The following is a 6,326-nucleotide window of genomic DNA, read 5'->3' on the forward strand; positions in this document are numbered from 1 at the left end:
CAGACTGCATGTTTTGCGAGGGAATTTCTGCATCCTGCCATAGTATATACTACCATGATACTACATGTAACAACGCGTTGATGCAATGTAAATGTCAACTGGTTGTGATATAATTGCTAGCACAGCATATTAAAGTGGCCAGGAAGTCTCACCCCTGTCCATCCCTTCATTAAGAAAAAATGGTACAATCCTTTTTATTGCATTTGGCGGGAAATCGTCAGTTTTCGTTCCACGTTTCCTGATTGGTTAAAAGTTGAAAGACACATTTTCCAAAGCTCTCATTGGTATAATGAGGTCACCTGATCAAATCTTCCGATCACGACCACTTGCTGAATTTTCTTTCTTGGGTAGTGTTGAAGATTATGAGAAGCGAACGGTATGTATTTTTACTGGGCTCAAACTACATATTCATATTTATTTGGTTTTATACAGTGCCTCTTTTTGCTAAACCCAGTACCAACAATGAACTAAACCGTGAAAATCAAAGATGCTCAATTCAAATTTCATTTTTTGACCTGTGGTTTTAAATGAACTCCGTCACACGGCTGTTTTTTTAACCAGCGGCACAAACTTTGCCAATATTAACGCCGAATACACTAAAACGAGAGCATAATAAACATTTGCACTAGCTTTTTCTAACAAATCTAAAACATGGTGGGGTTCAGGGTTTTTTTGATGTTTTTTTTTTTAAAAGGAGTTATCGTCTGCAACCTGGCCAATATGTTACAATCGCTCGTTTTTCTGCCAAAATAATTATTGAATTTCATAATTTTGTTACTAGCATAGTTCTGGGCTTTTCATATCTCAAGTATTTGGAGATGATCGAGGAAGTTATTGCAAGGATATTGACAGTAATACCATTGTTGTATTGTTGCATACTGTAGGACAAGTGCACAACAACCCAAAGAAGCAGAAATAAAGATGTCAGAACAAACCACACCAGAAGAAGTGAAGAATACTGAACTTGAGGTGCCAACAAATATCGAAGCACATGATGATGAAAGTGAACACAAAGTGAGTTTGTTGGAGTAGATCTGTAAAAGCAGTGTTAAACTGATATTCTTTCTGTGTAGTTATTCATATTATTTTTTTCCCATGGACAATTCCAGGAAGAAAAGCCTGAAGAGGTGAAAGAAAAAGGAGTCATTGATGAAAACAAGGAAGAGTTGAAGGAAGAATTAGTGCAGCCAAAAGTGCACTCAGCAGGAGGTGAGATTCCTGTTTTTAAATGCTCCTAAAGGACAACATGTATTTGTGCATGCATGATATCATGCTTCTACTGTAGTAGCTGTTTAGTAGCAGAATATTGCCAAAAGTCATTTCAAATTTATTAATGACCAGTTACTATAAATTAGATTATATATCTCCTATAATATGAAAAGAATAACTGACTGAACCAATACAAGTGAATGAATGGAAAGCTGTCTGAATACTTTCACTTTTACAGAAATTTGTCTTTCATGTAGATATGAAGATAGAACATCCTGCAAAGCGTCCAGCTGAAACTACATTAGATGAAGAAGCGGAGAAAAACAGTCCACCCAAAAAAGCCAAAACTATTGAATCATCTGCATTGAGTAAAGATACTGTTGAATGTGAAGAATAATTAAAAATCTTAATTCAGATGAAGTTGCAAGCCTTGTTAGAATGATGAATTAATATTTATAACCTTCCATTAAAATTAAATTAAAAATGGTTATTTATAAGAATATGATACTGTCTGTAGTTGTGTGAGGTTGTTCGACCCTCTACCATGTATCTAATTATCACACCTATTTCTACTGTTCAATTTTGTAATAGATGAATAAAGTGCCAGGTAATTTCTGTTTTCCAGAGCATCTAGTCTTCTATTGTAATATAGTTTAGAGAACTGTTGGCATTTGTATCGTGGCATACACTGGGAAATAATTCTTTCATGATGTGTATGTAGCCACTTTGAATATCGATTTACATATACAATGTTTGGATGGCTAGATTCTGAAAATGGGACTATTTGGGTTCCGTGTGTCTGTCCGGAGCCATTTCTCCGACACCCTTTGACTGATCTTTTTCAAACTTTCCATACAGACAGTGTATGATGACCTACATATGCATGCCAATTTTCGTTATGATTCGATTAAATATGGCTGACAAATTTGCTAAATTCTGATATTTAAACGTAACCGGAACTGTTTCTTGGAGCTGAACAATCAAACTTTGTATGGTGATCATGCATATTGGATTATAGGTGTACGTTACTTTTTTTTTTTGATATTCAGTCCAAGATGGCTGACTGGCAGCCATTTTTTTTTTTCATGCCGATTCCTCTGTAAGATATGGCCTTATTCAGTTCAAAGTTTGTACATAGGTACTATACTTCAAGTCAACACAACACCATGTTTTGTTTTCAGATTTGTCGAAATGGTGGCCATTTTGTTTAATATCTTAAAATCAGTCTGGAACTGTTTCTCAGGGCTGAATAGGGCGATTTCAATTTGTATGATGATCATGTATATCGAGTTACTCGTGAATGTCATTTTTTTCAAAAAATTGACCAACTGGTGATCATTTTGTTTTTTTTTCTTTTTGTGCCGATTCCTCTGAAAGATATGGCCTGATTCACTTGAAGGTTTGTACACAGGTAGTATACTGCAAGGTAACAACATGTTTGACATGAGATTTGATCAAATTTGTTGGCCATTTTGTCAAAAAAACGTAAAATGTCATTCTGTAACATGTCTGGAACTGTTTCTTGGGGCTGAACAGGGTGATACGGCATTTTCAATCAAACTTTGTATAATGACCTTACATATTAGGTTACGGTGCAAGCCATATTTCTTTGGAGATACTTGAACAACAATACGTGACTGGCTGCGTTTTTCTTTCATGCTATTTCCTCTGTAAGATATAGTCCAATTCACTTCAAAGTTTCCACGTAGGTACTATACTGACAGTAACAATCTATAATATGTGTTAGTGTTAAAAAAAACATTGATCTTTCATTTCTACATGTCACTTGAACTGAACATTTACATCAACTACAGCTAATACTTAACTAGGACTATACATTATCGATGCTTGTTTTTTTTCTTTAACAGGTATAACTCGGATCATAGCTTGATCATACTTTCAATTAATAATTCATGCCTTGGAATTTTAATTTTTTTTTACCTAATGCAACTTTGGTAAGCTCACTCAACCTGTCTGTTAATACTTGCCTGACCCTTGAAATAATTTTTTCCCTCAATCATACAGTACAGAATTTGGTCTTTTATACACTGGTTACAACTTGGAACCTAAATGTGGTCACTATAGGCAGGTGGTCACCAATACAGGTTTGATTGTTGTGTAAATTGACTGTCTTGTGACTATTTACACAATATATGATAGCGTGGTTAAAAATTGTATACAGTTACCTGTATGTAAAACACCTAGTGCTTCTCAATCAATCGGAATGCTATATTGTAGGACTTTAGGGCTTTTATGTAGATCATGCAAAATGAAACACTGACCAAGTTTTACCATGCTAAGAAACCACAAAGTCTGAGTTTGAACTCCGAGCTCACACAGTGGGCGATGTAATAGACAAACATTGAATTTTGGGCCATATGTTTTGAGTTAAATCAGAAGTCTTTTGCAAGGTCTTTATCCTATAGATAACCTTTGCCCAGAGGCTTTATTCTAATTTTTTTTATTACCTCCCGTGTCCCTTGCTTTGATAAGTAATAAAAACTGTTCAAGATGTCTTTTGCAAGGGCTTTATCCTATAGATAACCTTTCCCCAGAAGCTACTTTATTTTAATTTTTTTTCATTTTTTTCTCATTTCCATTAAATGTACCCGGTGGTTCTGTGGTTACTTGCCATTTTATAGTATGAATGTTCAACAGATTTTGTTCACATTTGGAACAAAGGCAGGCCTTTTCATTTCTCAGTATATGGGATTGACAAATTTTGTTTTCAACATAAAATTCACCCAGTAAAGCTGGGAAGAGGGCTTGTTAAAGTGCACAGAAAGCCTGGAGTATGCACAAATTTAAGTATATTCAGCTATTTATTGTCTGCACTTGATTTTATTTGAGACATAAAGTTCATTTGCATATGGTTTTCTCTTCTGCACAGGCAATATACAAGCTTTCATGTTTCTAGGATTGGGCATTAAAATACATTTTTGTGAGGAATGGTCCATGCAGTTTTAGCTTAATTTCCATATTTAATTAATTATTTCTGTTTCCTTAAAAAAATACCACTAGAGGGCAAAGTGCTGTACTTTTAGTTCTTGTAATGAGGTTATTACAAGGATACAGAAAATACTTTATTTTAACTGAAGAAATGATTCAGCGAATATACCTGTTTTCCTATATTTTACATTCGACTCGTCAATAAATCAATAAAAATATATTCCATACAAAACACCCATAAAGTCTTTTAAGCGAAAATCTATTTCGCTCGTGACAGTATGGCCGCAGGATACACCGCATCACTCGTGAAAATAATTTCCATACGCAACGGGAGGGTGTGGGGTTCTGTCATATTGTACAACAGTTCCTAAAAATAATAGTAGAGCAACATATCTAAGCAAAATTTGGCAAGACTAATATTAGCCAATTTGTTAAATTAATACTGCATATACTGTATTAATCTCAATGTCCCTTGTAAAATAATATAGCACAAATTATACAAAAAAAGTTTCCAAATAATAGCGCAGTAATATATTTAAGCCAAACAAAATACTAGACAGATTTTTGAAAAAAGAAAAAGACTGCAGTTTTTTTTTATTTATACTCGTAACATCTATTTACTATAGATATCAAATCGACAGGTTTGCAGAGCATTACTAACATCTGGTTTTCATTATCAGTAGTATTTTCTCCATCTAAAATTTGCTACACCAGAATTTAACTTTGACATTTCATAGAGATTGATAAGATTTCTAAATTTGAAAATGATTAAATATAAAAATTGATTTTATTGTAACCACAAGACAATTTTAAGTGAATTTTGAATATCTTACAAAATATAAATAGAACCATAATTGTAACTTGGTCGTTTGAACGTAATTGAATAAAAACTATTAGTATTGTAACCACAAGAAACAGTTTTATGATGGATTCAACAATGAACAGACATTTCCCCATCATGATATGGACCAAAAGTACACAAGGTGGTTGAAAAACAGTTGAAATTTCTCGCTATGAACTTTGTTTTGAAACCTACATCTTAGGAACATAAAAAAAATCATTCGTGATTATGCTCCCTACAGTAAATATCCTACTAAACTGTTTTCTCTCTTGTTGTGACAAAACAACTAACAATATAACAGAAGGCTGCAATGATGTTTTATTCTAATTATAATTTATACATGTACTACAATATTATACAATATTGCACACATAATTGTGTGAATCTAATTATTCACATGCTCAGTGCTTCATCCTAATATATATTTCCAACACTGGTAACATTGGTGGGCTAATATTGTCAAGAATAATTGTCATCTAATGAAAAGTTTTTAGCTGGTATCTTCATGAAAAACATTGTTTGGGTAACTGCAAAACAATTTAGAGTTTTCTTTCTATAGACGAATCATGACTCTGCTTCTGTAGGTCTCAAGTGTATATTAGGCAATGTTAAACCTACAGTAAGATAGCACCAGTCCAATCTTATATAAAACATTGTAATAAATGTTATTTGTAAAAGTATTTGAATTATGGTAGTGTAGAAGTAAAAGCTAGCTAGAGAAAAAGCTAAGAGAAAAAGACAATAAGGAATATTGATCTCAGTTTAAATTTAAAAAGAAAACAAGTGCTGGTTCATTAACAATATGCTAATACCAAGAGTGCTACGACCAACATTTCTTTCTACTAAAAGTCTCAAGAGAAATTCTAAAACGTAAATCATAAATCTGTAAATGCTATTACTAAAATGGTAAAATAACCAGATAACCTTTATATAATAATGGCTATAACATAGTAAATAACTTTAGTGAATACTATCAGAATAGATGGGCACTGGTCTTAAAATATCTGCAATAAATTCTGATGAGAAGAGGTGTATATCCATTTCACAAACTGAAAATACTAAAAGTAGGATAAAATACATAAATTATACATAAAAAGCAGTTTAAAAATAGAAATTTGAATACTCTATGAAATAATTTGTTAGTGTTGGTGTTCTGGATCTATAGATATCTTACTCCATGCAATACTGGACCCTAGTGCAGTTAGTACCATTCATCATTAGTACCGGTAATGTCGGCCATACCAGTAATAAAATCAGCACAAATCACGGTAAATTTTACAGCTTTCACATTCAAACAATTGTTGGCTGCATTTATGAACTTGTGCTT

At 33.1% G+C, this 6,326-nt stretch overlaps 1 long non-coding RNA gene across 1 annotated transcript; it reads left to right on the forward strand.

The window, feature by feature from the left end:
- Positions 1-291: 291 nt before the first annotated feature.
- LOC102805482 (uncharacterized) lies at positions 292-1,015 on the forward strand. The gene is made up of 2 exons (XR_014928300.1): positions 292-376; positions 885-1,015. It is a non-coding gene; the product is annotated as an uncharacterized LOC102805482 (long non-coding RNA).
- Positions 1,016-6,326: the final 5,311 nt, after the last annotated feature.

Source organism: Saccoglossus kowalevskii, chromosome 1 (genome assembly GCF_978046115.1).
Source record: "Saccoglossus kowalevskii chromosome 1, keSacKowa6.1, whole genome shotgun sequence".
Classification (NCBI taxonomy): domain Eukaryota; kingdom Metazoa; phylum Hemichordata; class Enteropneusta; family Harrimaniidae; genus Saccoglossus; species Saccoglossus kowalevskii.